The 12,352-nt window shown below is 45.8% G+C and overlaps 1 long non-coding RNA gene across 1 annotated transcript; it reads right to left on the bottom strand.

Moving 5' to 3' along the window:
* Positions 1–815: 815 nt before the first annotated feature.
* LOC106020826 lies at positions 816–9,802 on the bottom strand. Its single transcript, XR_001196243.3, has 3 exons — positions 6,517–9,802; positions 4,325–4,543; positions 816–2,948 (listed from the first exon to the last, which is right to left on the bottom strand). It is a non-coding gene; the product is annotated as an uncharacterized LOC106020826 (long non-coding RNA).
* Positions 9,803–12,352: the final 2,550 nt, after the last annotated feature.

Below are 12,352 nucleotides of genomic sequence, written 5' to 3'. Positions count from 1 at the left end.
AATCTAACCAATACTGGAGAGGCTACCTTAAATGCCCTTCCCTATAATGCGATTGACGACTTCCTTGTGTGCCATCCTAGAGCCTTCATCCAGTGGCTGAAGGAAGCAGAAGCAGACACCCACAGCTAAACACTAAACTGAACCTCTGGAGCCTAGTTGTAGAGAGGGAGGAGTGATGAGCAAAGGAGTTATGACTTTGTGGGTGAAACCCACAGAATTGGCTGACCTGTACAAGGGGGAGTTCATAGAGTCCAGGCTGAAGACTGAGAAGCCAGCATGGGATCCAGACCCCCTGAACATGAGTGTCAGTGAGGAGGCCTCAGCATCATTTGGGGCCTCAGGCAATAAATTAGCATTTTTCCCTGTCATCCAGATGGACTTTGGGAGCTCATTCCACGTGGAGGGATGCGGTCTCCCCCTGGACACATGGGGGAGGGCCTAGGCCCTGCCCCAGATCATATGACAGACTTTTGAGATCCCCCAAGAAGGGCCTCACCCTCCTTGGAGAGTGGAGTAGGGATTGGGGGAGGGGTTGGGGAAGGCTTGAAGGGGTGCGGGAGAAGAGGGGAGGGAGAGGGAGCTAGGATTGACATGTGAAGCAAACTTGTTTCTAATTTAAATTAAATTTTAATAATGTCACAGAAAAAAAGATCATTATGTGATCCATTTGCTAGACATAGGATGCCTTAGTTAGAATTTCTATTGCTGTGAAGAGATGCCATGACCATAACAATTCTTATAAAGGAAAGCATTTAATTGTGGGTGGCTTACAGCTTCAGAGTTTTAGTCCATTATCATCATGGTGGGAAGCATGGCATTGTGCAGGCAGACAAGGTGCTGGAGAAGGAGCTGAGAGTTCTATTTCTTGATCTGCAGGCAACAGGAAGTAGTCTGTGTCCACACTGGGAATAGCTTGAGCATAGGAGACCTCAAAGCCTGCCATCACAGAGACATACTTCCTTTAACAAAGCCATACCTACTCCAGAAAGCCACACTGTTTAATAATGCCATTCCCTCTGAGCTTATGGGGGCCAGTTACACTCAAACTGCCACATGGGGTAGACATAAATGGTCACGAATGGTGCACAGAGCTGGGGCGATAGCCCTAGTGGTTGAGCACATTCCTGTGTGTATGCCACGCTACATTTAATTGCTGGTGTTGTGGGAAAGAATGATAGACCTGCTTTATCATGACTCAGCCAGTGAATCCAAGCTTTGGATAACATGCTGTCTTGTTTACTTTTGCATTGCTGTGACCAAAATTCTTGACAGAAACAACTTAAGGGAAGAAAGACATATTTCGGCTCCCAGTTTCAGAAAGAGCTCAGTCCGTAGCAGTAGGAGCTTGCACTGGGCGGCTGTTCCCTTGGCAACAGACTCACACTAGTGACCAACTTCCATCAGCCAGGGCCCACTGCCTAAAGGCTCCTCAGCCCTCAAATAGTGCCATACTACCTTTTACAGTGTGAGAAGGTGCTGTGCTGGCCCTGAAGGGAAAAAAGAAGACAACGGTCTTCCTCAAAGCTGGACTCTATGCTGCTGTGCTGAGCTGACAGGTAAGATGTGTCCATCAAGGCATTAGTGTCGTGATGGTTGTGGGACTAAACCAAGTGCTTTCTGCTTGGCTTTGAGGCCTGTTCCACAGTATGGAGCTCATGCCTGAAACTGTAAAAATGGTCAAAATTTGTTGTGTGCAGCAGTTAAGGCAGAGACTCATAACTGACCAAAGCACCGTGCATAGGTGACTGGATTCTCAGTTCTAAATAGGACACCTATGTCACCCTCCTCCATCACAAGGTTCAGGTACCATCATGGAAAAGAAGGCAGGTGCTGCCATGCATAGGTTGCCCATGGCCCACACCTACGGCCCCACACTTATGCACACTATATGGGCAGCACCATTGGTTTCACTGAGTTGTAATAAGGACATGAATTTGGGAAGGGGCCATGTTGGGAGTGCTACAAGGAGAATTGGTGGTAGGTAGATATGCTCAAAAATACATATTTCCGAAATTCCCAAAGAATAAATAAAAATTATTACTAAAATAATAGTACCATGAGGTGGAGACTGAGAATTCAAAACATTATCCTGTGGGCCACATTTCAGATCCAAACCAAAGCTCATGGCCTTAATACCATCTGTTAGTGCTGCCACTAAATGGATGAGAGGCTTGGCATTGTATAGCCTTTGCTTCCTCAACTAGTCATGAGAGACTGCATTAGCTAATCTTCTCAGAACTCATGCTTTAGTGTATTAGAAGTGAGCTGAATACAGAAACAAAAAAATGAAAAATGAAAACAAACAACAAATAAGACCCTGTTACCCCACACCGGAATTTATACTAATATTGCTTGCAATAGCTAGAAAACAGAACCAGCCCATGTACATTTGCAAAGTATAGAAATACAAAGTATGGTACACCCTTACAAGGGATGTCATTCAGCATTTGGAAGGAAGCGAGCACTAAAACATGACTTGGATGCACTTTGCAATCTTCCCCCTTATTGAATGACAACAGGCACAAAAGGACAGGTACCTTGTAAGTCACCCAGGGCAGGAAAACTCAGAAAGTAGAGGTTACCCAAGAGAGACTAAGGAGTTACTGCTTAATGAATCCAGACTTCTGTTTGAGTTGATGGAAATTCTGGACTTGCACACTGATGGTGGCACATTATGGTAAAAGTGTCCAAGTCACTAAACCAGAATCATAAAATGGTTTAAAGGTAAATTTTGTTACACGTGTTTTGTCATAATAAAAATTTAGTCTTGTTCCATCAAGCTCCCACTCTGGGGCCCTGACCTCTCATCACCAGAAAGAACAAGATGGACGCCCTAGCTCCAATGCCTGCCATCACCCAGCATGCTCTGGAAATGGCTTCTGTCTGATCATTGGTCCCCGCAGTGCTGCTCGGCTCTTTCATCTCATCTGTGTAGATTCGCGGGTACACTGTGGAAGAGCAGAGAGGCTTCTGTGGTTATTTGAACCTTGACAACTTTGCTTTGGGGGGAAAAAGAACAAAACTCAAAGGACAATATTCTATGATTGGAGGAGCAATCTGGTTAGATCTTAAGCTTAATTGAAACCCAACCTGGTGTTTCTTCTTACAAATAGCAGTATTCTTGTCTACATAAATCTTATCTTCAGCCGTGTGGTGGTGGCGCATGCCTTTAATCCCAGCACTAGGGAGGCAGAGGCAGGCGGATCTCTGTGAGTTCGAGGCCAGGCTGGACCGACAGCCTCCAAAACAACACAGAGAAACAGTGTCTCGTAAAACCAAAAAAAAAAAAACCACTTATCTTCAACTTGGCACCTTTGCATTCATCTGTGGGACAGGGAATTTCTAGAAATGAAAATAGCACTCTAATAAGACGGTCATATGAAGCCTCTAACTTGAGTCCCTCTAACATAGATGCCACTATCAGCTCATTAGAGCTGGCAGGAACTGTGAGGACAATTCAGTTGCAATGTGTTCTGATGTGGTCCAATAGAGAGGCCCTGAACGTAAAGCCTGGTGACCTGGATTTAAATGAAGACACTGCCCTAGGCGCCATCAAGTCACTGCATTTATCTCTTTTATTTGTTTTACTTCATCTGTAGATGAGGCAACAGGAAGAAATAAACTCTAAACTGACTTCCCCACTGCTATGCTTCAGGTACCCTCTGTTGTATATTCGTTCTGGCCATTTAGAAATAAGGAAGTGACCATAATCTTGAAAATCATTGAGTATAGATCATGTCTGTTCTTTCTCTACGAGCAGTTTCTTTACTTTGGCTTCTGGGAACAATTCTGTACAAATATTGGTACAGACATAACCCTTTTATTTTTTCATTCATGTGTGTATAATGTTCGTGAGTGACACATTAAACTCACCAGTTCCTTAAAGGGTGATGTATCTCATGACAAGATGAGGACACAAAGGCCACCAATCCTGAGCATCTCACAAATGGCCATAGTGACAGATGTTACTCAGGCCATGTGTTGTTGTGGCTTGAATATGATGTGGAAGGTCTATAATCCCACCTACTCAGGAAGGACCACAAGTTCAAGACCAGCCCAGGAGTCTTAAAAAGACTCTCTCAAAATAAAAGTCCAAGAAGGGCTGGGGATATCTTACAAATTCCTTGCCCTGCATATGAAAGCAAAAGCATCCAACAAGTTGAAAATAAGATGCATAGAGACAATAAATATTATGTAATATGAAATTATCCCCACATGTGACTCATTGGAATTGAGGCTATGTCTTTCTGTTTTATCTCCATTCTGCAATGGAGTGTTCAATCCCCCATCTTTAGGCCCTCTCAAGCTCCCAAAGCTGCTTTACCTGGGTGATATGACCTTCCTCAGGGGTGATGAGAGCAGACTGCAGTCCATGACATGTCCACACAGGAACAGAAATTTCTGAGAACCCTACCTTCTACTCACAACAACTCTGAAAAGTCACCAGCTTTGGACTTATGGGCTGTGAGCAAGCACCATACCCATCAGCAGGAGAAACCATTCCTTGTCTCTGAAACGGAGATTGGACAGCATAGTACAGCTTCTGCAACAGTGAGACAAAATGTGCAGAGGCTAGTTTAATACGCGTGGAAAAATAATAGGGGAGACCCTCATGGTGTCGCCTGGGATTTTAGGTGAAAACTGAACTGCAGCCCAATCCCTGCCTCTGCCCAGCTTAGCTTCTCTGCTTTCTCCCACAGGAGCTGGTCCTAGGGCAACCTCCACGGAAAACCTGCTTGTTAGCTTCTGTTTTGAGCCTGTTTCCCAGGCAACCCAACTTATGTCACCCATTTAGTCCTCCCAATGACATTATGGAACAGATAAATGTATTATGAAGCTTGTGGGAGGGATGTTTCTGGTCATCCAAGCAGAAAACAACAGAACCAAGTTTTAAGTCCAGGCACTCTAGGTCTAGATCCCTGCCTCAAGCTACGGTCCAGCATGGCTTCCCTGATTTTGCATTCAACACATTTAAAAAGTATTGCACAAGTGTACATATATTATATACACATATAATATTATTTGTATGTGTATATATACATCTATATTCTGAACAGTTTGCATATCTCCATGCATGTCTATAAAGATGGATGCAAGTGTAGATCCAATAGAAAGGTTTTTGAAATAAATCACTGACGTTACCAACCTAGAAAACAATTCAGCAGTCCTAAGTCTACCTCCTCCCAAATGCTTATGGAGATATCGATGAGGACACACCAGCAATGTTCTGTGACATGTTGTAGGTGAGGGGAGCCCAGGACAGAGGACGTCCAGTGCAGTCCCAGAGAGCCACATAGGTAAGGGAAATTGTTTCCCACATGCCCCACATGATCAGCAGTCTCTGTCTCAGTAGGGGTGATGACTAAGGGTGGGACCACAAGCACCCCCAGGTGTGCCCTGGTACCTCCCATGGTGACCCTCACCCTCCATGCCTGTGTGTGCTGGGGCATGCTCAGAGACCACCAGCTGTAGAGAAAAACTTGCCGATCCGAGCTGGAATTGGTGGGACAGGCCTGTAATCTCAGCATCTTGGGAAGTCAAGACGAGGCGACTCCCCCACCCCTCCTCGATAAAAAGTACAAAAAGGACTGGGGGGGTGTGGCTTTAGTGGTTGTAACCCTGTCTGGCCGTCCTGGGTTTAGTCCTTTGTGTATGGGGGTGGGGGAGGCGGGGGTAGGATGGAGGGAAGAAGGAAGACAGAGAAAGATATGGGGCAGGGACAACAAAAGAAGGAAGGAAGTTGTGCTGGTTAGTTTTATGTCAGCTTGACACAACCCATGGTCGTCAGAGAGGAGGCAGCCTCAATTGAGAAAAATACCTCCATAACATCAGGCTGTAAGACATATTCTTAGTGATAGATGGGGGAGAGCCCAGGCCTTGGTAGGGGATGTCATCCTTCGACTGGTGATCCTATAAGAAAGCAGGCTGAGCAAGCCAGGGAAAGCAAGCCAGTAAGCAGCTCCCCTCTGTGACCTCAGCTTCAGCTCCTGCCTCCAGGTTCCTGCCCTGCTTGAGCTCCTGTCCTGACTTCCTTTGATGATGAACTGTGATGTGGAAGACTAAGTCAAATAAACCTTTCCCCCCCCCCCACCTTGTTTTTTGGTCCCGGTGTTTCACCACAGCAATAACAGCCCTGACTAAGACAAGACGGAATGACCTATCACCTGTTTCAGGGAGGTGTTGTCTAGTTCCAGGGAAACCCAGTAAGTATGTCTGGGTAGACTAGTGCCCAGTATAGTGGCAACAGAGAAGTTTCTAGGCCCAGTTCAGCTCAGCTAACACCACTCAATGGTTCTAGGGGAGCCACAGATCCACCCCAGTTTGTTTTTCACAGAAGCAGTTGTTCTTTCATTTAAAGCCACCGCGACAAACATTGTCCAGAGATCACAGGTACACTTACACTTGGTACACATTCCTTGGAAGGAGAAGAACAGAGAGGTGATTATTGATTTGTTAGTTTTGAATTTGAGGTGTTTCATAGTCTTACCTTTCTCCTCACAGATATTTAAATCTCACCTGTATCATTAATGGCTTCGCTTGTCTTCTTGCTGGCATATATTTGCTTACTCATTGTGGGCCTGTAACAGTCTCACCTGGGCTGCAATGGGTAATTTTCTCCATGAAACCACTGGTACGGGTGAGAACAGCCCAAAGTCCCCTGCAGAAAGGCAACCCCCTGCAGCACAGGCTCCTCACACCTATGACACATGCATCACGTGTTCAGCCCACAATGCCTTATTTCCTGGCTTTGGTTATTAATCTAAACACTGGAACTTGGTGGGGTTAGCAGTAGCCAATAGTTCTTCGGGGAGAGCGAGGACTCAATGATTGACAGTTCAAAGAGCCACTCTTGTACAGGCTCAGAGCAGGCACCCACAGCTGCCAAGTTCATGGTGGCAAAGGCTGTGTCATGCTCAGATGATGGCATTTCCAAGGCCTCTTCTCCCTGAGTTACATTCTCTCTATGCCTTCTTCACCTTAAAGGAGGTTTGTTACATCTTTTTTTATAAATCGTAGCACTGCTACGGGGTATTGACAAACTAGTAATTTTCCCCTCTCTCTCTCCATTTTGGACAAACTGTTAAGTAAACCTAGTTTTCAAAAACCCACTTCTCTGTCTCTGCTCCATTCTGTTTTGCTTTGCTGTTTTGTTTTGTCAGGTAGAGAACACAGGGTCCCAGATTCAGGTTATAGATATATGGGCTTAATGATTCTCTAATCTCTAGGCCAAAGGTCTCAGACTAGAGGTCTGTGGAACAAATTCAGCTTGCAAGTAAAACACATTTTAACTCCAGTAACGTCGTTGTAGTTTAAGCTTGAGTTAGCTCACTAAGTAAGCTTCCAGATAGCCAGTCTTTTAAAAAAAATTTCCAAAGATCAAATCTCGTTTCCACATTGCATCAGTTGGTTGGGGCAGAAGAGTGGCTTTTTAGCTAGGGCCCATGACTTCGCCTTATGGGCACCATTCTGCTGAGAACAAGTGCTAATTCCAGGTGTCCATCTACACTTGCAGATCCTTCCAACACCCTTAAATTGCCTGCTACCCAAAAGTCTTTTGAATGGATTATCTTTGAATGGTACTCGGCAATAGTACCTGATTACTGGCCTAGCTAATGGGTCAAATGTGTTTAGGCGGGGTTGGCATTACCCCAGAGCTCATAATTGCCCCCAAATTGTTCTGATTCTAGGATCTGTGGGCCCAGAGACCGGATAGGCTACCTGTCATGTTCAAGACTTGGCTCTGTACTGTTCTCCGGCGTGGCTGAATGTGCTGGATGTGTCCATGCCAATGTGTCCTCAAGGCTGGCATGTCACAGGACAGCCTGCAAGTCTTGCCGTATTTCTTCGTTCCTTGCCATTGGCTACCAGACTCCTTACCTAACCCTGTCTTTATCTCTGATGTCTTGCATCATTTGTCTTCTTATCTCCTTCCTTTCTAATCTGTCTGTTCTGCTGGAGCCCAGGTTAGTCCCCTGACAGCAGAGGCGAGACGGTGTCTTCTGCTCACTCACTTGTCAATGGCCACTGCCTCCTAAAGGCTGCTCAGAAGGACTGCTCCGCCCACCTCTGACTCCTTTCTGGCCCCATCTCCTGATGCAGAGCACACCGAGTTCCTCTTTCCTCAATGCCCACAGCCTGTTCAGCAAGGCAAACTGTACGCTTCATGACTTAAACCTGGAACATACGCCTCAAGATTCACAGACCTTTGGCTTCCAAAGATCAGTACTCAAAACAAAACAAAAACCGTGGGGAGTGAAGGCAAGACATTGCTGTGAGGGCTGACATGAGCAGGAAGAGGTGCTTGCTGCCAAGCCAGACAATCTGGTTTCAGTCCTCGAGACCCAGTTGTTTCTCCAGTCATGGTGGAAGAAGAGGACTTGCTCCCAAAAGCTGTCCTCTGACCTCTACGTGCCCCCATAAATAAGTAAAACAATTAATGAATGTGGAAATGGATGTTATTTTTATTGGGCCAAATATGAGATGATATAAACTGACTGCCATGTATTCTGAACTTGATTTCACACGAGAAAGAAGAAACGGCATTGTTCTGAAAGCACGGGACACACCACCCTGAATTCCTTTACAGGGCATGAATTTAGCTGTTTCAAAACTCACTGTGTTGCTTTCTTCTTCCCCTTTTCTCTCAAACCAGTGAAAATATAATCACCCCATGTTTTCTGGACTTGAGGCCTACTACCCGCCCACCTCTTATTTCTTTCCTGAAAGTCCTGACCATCCTTGAATGAAGACCAAGCCTCAATGCATCTTTGCGTGCGTGCGTGCGTGCGTGCGTGCGTACGTGTGTGTGTGTGTGTGTGTGTGTGTGTGTGTGTGTGTGTGTGTGTGTGTTGAGGAGGGTGTCTTTAGTGATGAGGCCAGGAAGACCCTGATGTATTTGTCACATGAACTAAATGTATACAGGCTTGTGCCTATTGCATTTGTGGTTTGTTCCTGTGTCCTGTTGATGGGTTCCAGGCCATCAGTCCAGTTTGTTAGGCCAGAGCAGATGCCTCAGATGGCTTAAGACCACAGGTTGGCGTTGGCCATAGGGCCTCACAACACAATAACTGTATTCTGGAATTCCTAGAAGCTACCTGCCACTTAGCCTGCCTGCTATTGTTGGAGTCTCCTGTCAGCTACACAAGTCAAGGAAGTACCAGCCTGGCTGGTGAGTGATGCAATTCCGGGAAGAAGATAGGCTTCTGTGTTTGTCCTTCTTTTGCAAGTCCTCAGCACCATTGGGCCCTTTCTCTGTATTCAACCTGCTCTGGTCTGGTCTGTGGATGTCTGCCTGAGCCCTGCCTAGATCATAATGGTGAAGCCTAAAGAAGCTGAGCGCACATGCCAAATCTAGGTGTCTGTCTCCTTCACATCTCCTCAGAGCCTAACTACTTACTGAGAATTTTATAGAATGCTCACAGAAGCCAGGCTCCCCTCTAGATACTCAGGCTGAGAAACACATAATTCCTTTGCTTTCTCCTTTTTTTTCCTGTGGAGGAGGGGTAACTGGAGATTAAACCCCAGTGAGAAATTGCCTCCATCAGATCAAACAATGGGAATGTCTGTAGGGTATTTTCTTGACTGCTAATTGTCATAGGAGAGCCAGGTCACAGTGTGCCTTGTGATCTCTGGGTGAGTGAGCCTGGACTTTACAAGAATGATAGCTGAACAAGTCAAGGGAGAATGAGCCAGGAGCTATGGTCTTTGTTTCAGTTCCTGCTATGAGCCTTAGCCTTGACTTCTTTGGATCATAGACTGTAAGGCAAATAAACTCCTCTCCCAAACTGCTTTTGGTCAGTATTTTATCCCCTAGAGAAGCAAACTAGGATACTGAGACAGGAGGCTAGCCATGAGTTCAAAGTCAGCTTGCACTACGTTATAAATGAGACCCTCTCTGGAAACTTCTTTGCATGATTTCCCCCATAGACTCTTTGAAACTGCCTAGGAGCAGGAACACCCTCCCACATTCACAAGGAAATGGCATGATGAACACGGGCAGTGTGTTGTCTTGGCCTGGCCTTGGGTTTCTGACAGGATACACCCTCCGCTGCAGCCGCTAAGAGCACCACATGTGCATATTCACTATGTCCCCCTTTAACAGGGCCCTCTGACTCTCTGTCACCCACCCTCAGTCCCCACCCTGTCTATGCCTCTCTCTTCTCTTCTAAGGCTCCTGTCTCCCCCTCCCCTCCCCCCTATTCCCATTCACTTTCCCCTAATAAAACACCTTCACTCAAGCTCTGTTGCATGTCATCTTTCTCTCCAGAACTGCTTTTTAAAACTATAACAGTCATGATAAACACACACGGTGTGTTGTCCTAGGCCAAGCTGGTAAAAACAGCACTGGGCCAGCAGTCTGGGGTGATAGCTCACTCGCTCCTTCCTTCCTTCCTTCCTTCCTTCCTTCCTTCCTTCCTTCTTTCTTTCTTTCTCTCTTTCTCTCTTTTCCTTCCTTCCTTTTTTTTTTGAGACAGTGTTTGTCTGTGTAACAGCTCTGGCTATCCTAGTACTTGCTTTATAGACCAGGCTGGCCTAGAACCCACAGAGATCCACCTGCCTCTGCCTCCTGAGTGTTGGGATTACAGGCGTGTGCCTCTGGTATGACAGGATTCTTCCGGCATATTCCAGCAGCTAATGCTTGGTTTTATGTTTGGTTTTGTTGGCTTTTGCATGGACGAGGAGGCAGGTGGCACAAGAATGTTCTGTATCAGCAGGTCATTAGTAGGTTCACCCTTGACTAACTTCTCTGAAGCTGAGGCTGGGGGTCGGGGAGGAAGCAGACTAGCAGGGCCTTTCCTAGACAAGATGTCTGCTTTTCTGAAGTCCCCTGTGTCACTGATCACAGACCCCAACAAGGGCCTTTAGGTGTTTGTCAGTTTCTACCCACGCCAGGTACAGGTTCCTTGCCCTAATGACTTAAGCTCCAGGGCAATTCGTTTTGTTTTTTGCTTTTATTTTTTTTAACTTTTAGCATTTATTTATCATTTCATGAACGTATGTGTGCACATGCTTGCCATGGTGTGGGTGGAGGTTACAGGATAACCTACAAGAGTCAGTTGTCTTCTTTACACCATGTAAATAGGTCCCTAGAATTGAGGTCAGGTCATCCATCAGGTTTGGCAGAAAGTACCTAAGTCAGTCTCCCCAGTCCATTGCAATGACTTCTCATTTATTTCCAGGTACTCTCCATGTAAACGCAATAGACAAGTCTGGGCAGTCACAGCCTCCACAGGCCAAGCCTGCTGTAAGTGTGGGCCGTTTAACTTTCCTCCTTTCCTGCCTGTGCCGTGTCAGAGTTCCAGTGATCTTAAGTTGAACCCCATGCATCTGTGGGACCCTTAAACCCATCAGCTATATCCTTCTATTGCTTTGGGACAGACTGAAGTTCCTTCCTTTGAAGTCTTAGCAAGTCAGGGCTGTGATTAGATAACGGCTCCAGTGTCTTCACGCCCAGACTTGTGAACTTTGTATCTCCATTGCATCGTGACTCCAGCTTAGCTTTGATACAAGAAAAACTATCATAGTGATACAGCTAGGTGCTCTGTGCTCACCTATAATCCCAGCACTCAAGAGGTGGAGGCAGGACTATGAGTTTGAGCTAACCCATTCTACACAATGAATTCCATGGCAGCCGGGATAGGTAGTAAGAACTTGCCTCAAAAACTGAAAAGAAACATAAAAAAAATACGTTTTATTTCAAAAGCTTAGACAGAATGTGACAAGAAATGGTCACCCTTCTTCCTTACCTCTTTGTCGTTGCTATTGTTGACTTGCTTGTTTCAAGACAGGGTTGCTATAACCTCCTTGGCTGACCTGGAACTTGCTTTGTAGACCACGCTGGAACTCACAGAGATCCACCTTCATCTGTCAGGGAGTACTAGGATTAAAGGTGTGGGCCACCACACCTAATCCTTCTTTAGAGAGGAAATCCAGAGCTGCGGGTGTTGCTCCATTACTAGTGAGCTTGTCTAGAATGCACAAGGTCTTGGGTTTCCATCCCCAGGGCAGCACCTTCAGGTAGCCGTGAACAACGTTGCTATGAACACTGATGGGCAATTGATTGCCATTTTACTTGTCTTTACCCAAACACCTCCAGCTGAGCCACATTCCCTAACACTGCCATATGAAAGAACTAAGATTCTACCATCTGAGTCTTTTGTGGATATACTCAAACCTTAGGAGTCCACTATTAATAGCTACGTAGGAGGAAGCTACATATGGGGCCATATAAGCAAATTAGGATTTATGCTTCGTTCAATATATGGCTCATGGGATTATGAGGTATCTCACCCTGATTAGAGAGTATATCTGTATGACAAGTTCAAACACACACCACTTCCAACCTCGGGTG

Source organism: Mesocricetus auratus, unplaced genomic scaffold, assembly GCF_017639785.1.
Source record: "Mesocricetus auratus isolate SY011 unplaced genomic scaffold, BCM_Maur_2.0 Super-Scaffold_100026, whole genome shotgun sequence".
NCBI lineage: Eukaryota > Metazoa > Chordata > Mammalia > Rodentia > Cricetidae > Mesocricetus > Mesocricetus auratus.
The sequence above is the reverse complement of the archived record's forward strand: the minus strand, read 5'-3'. Positions and strand labels throughout refer to the sequence as shown.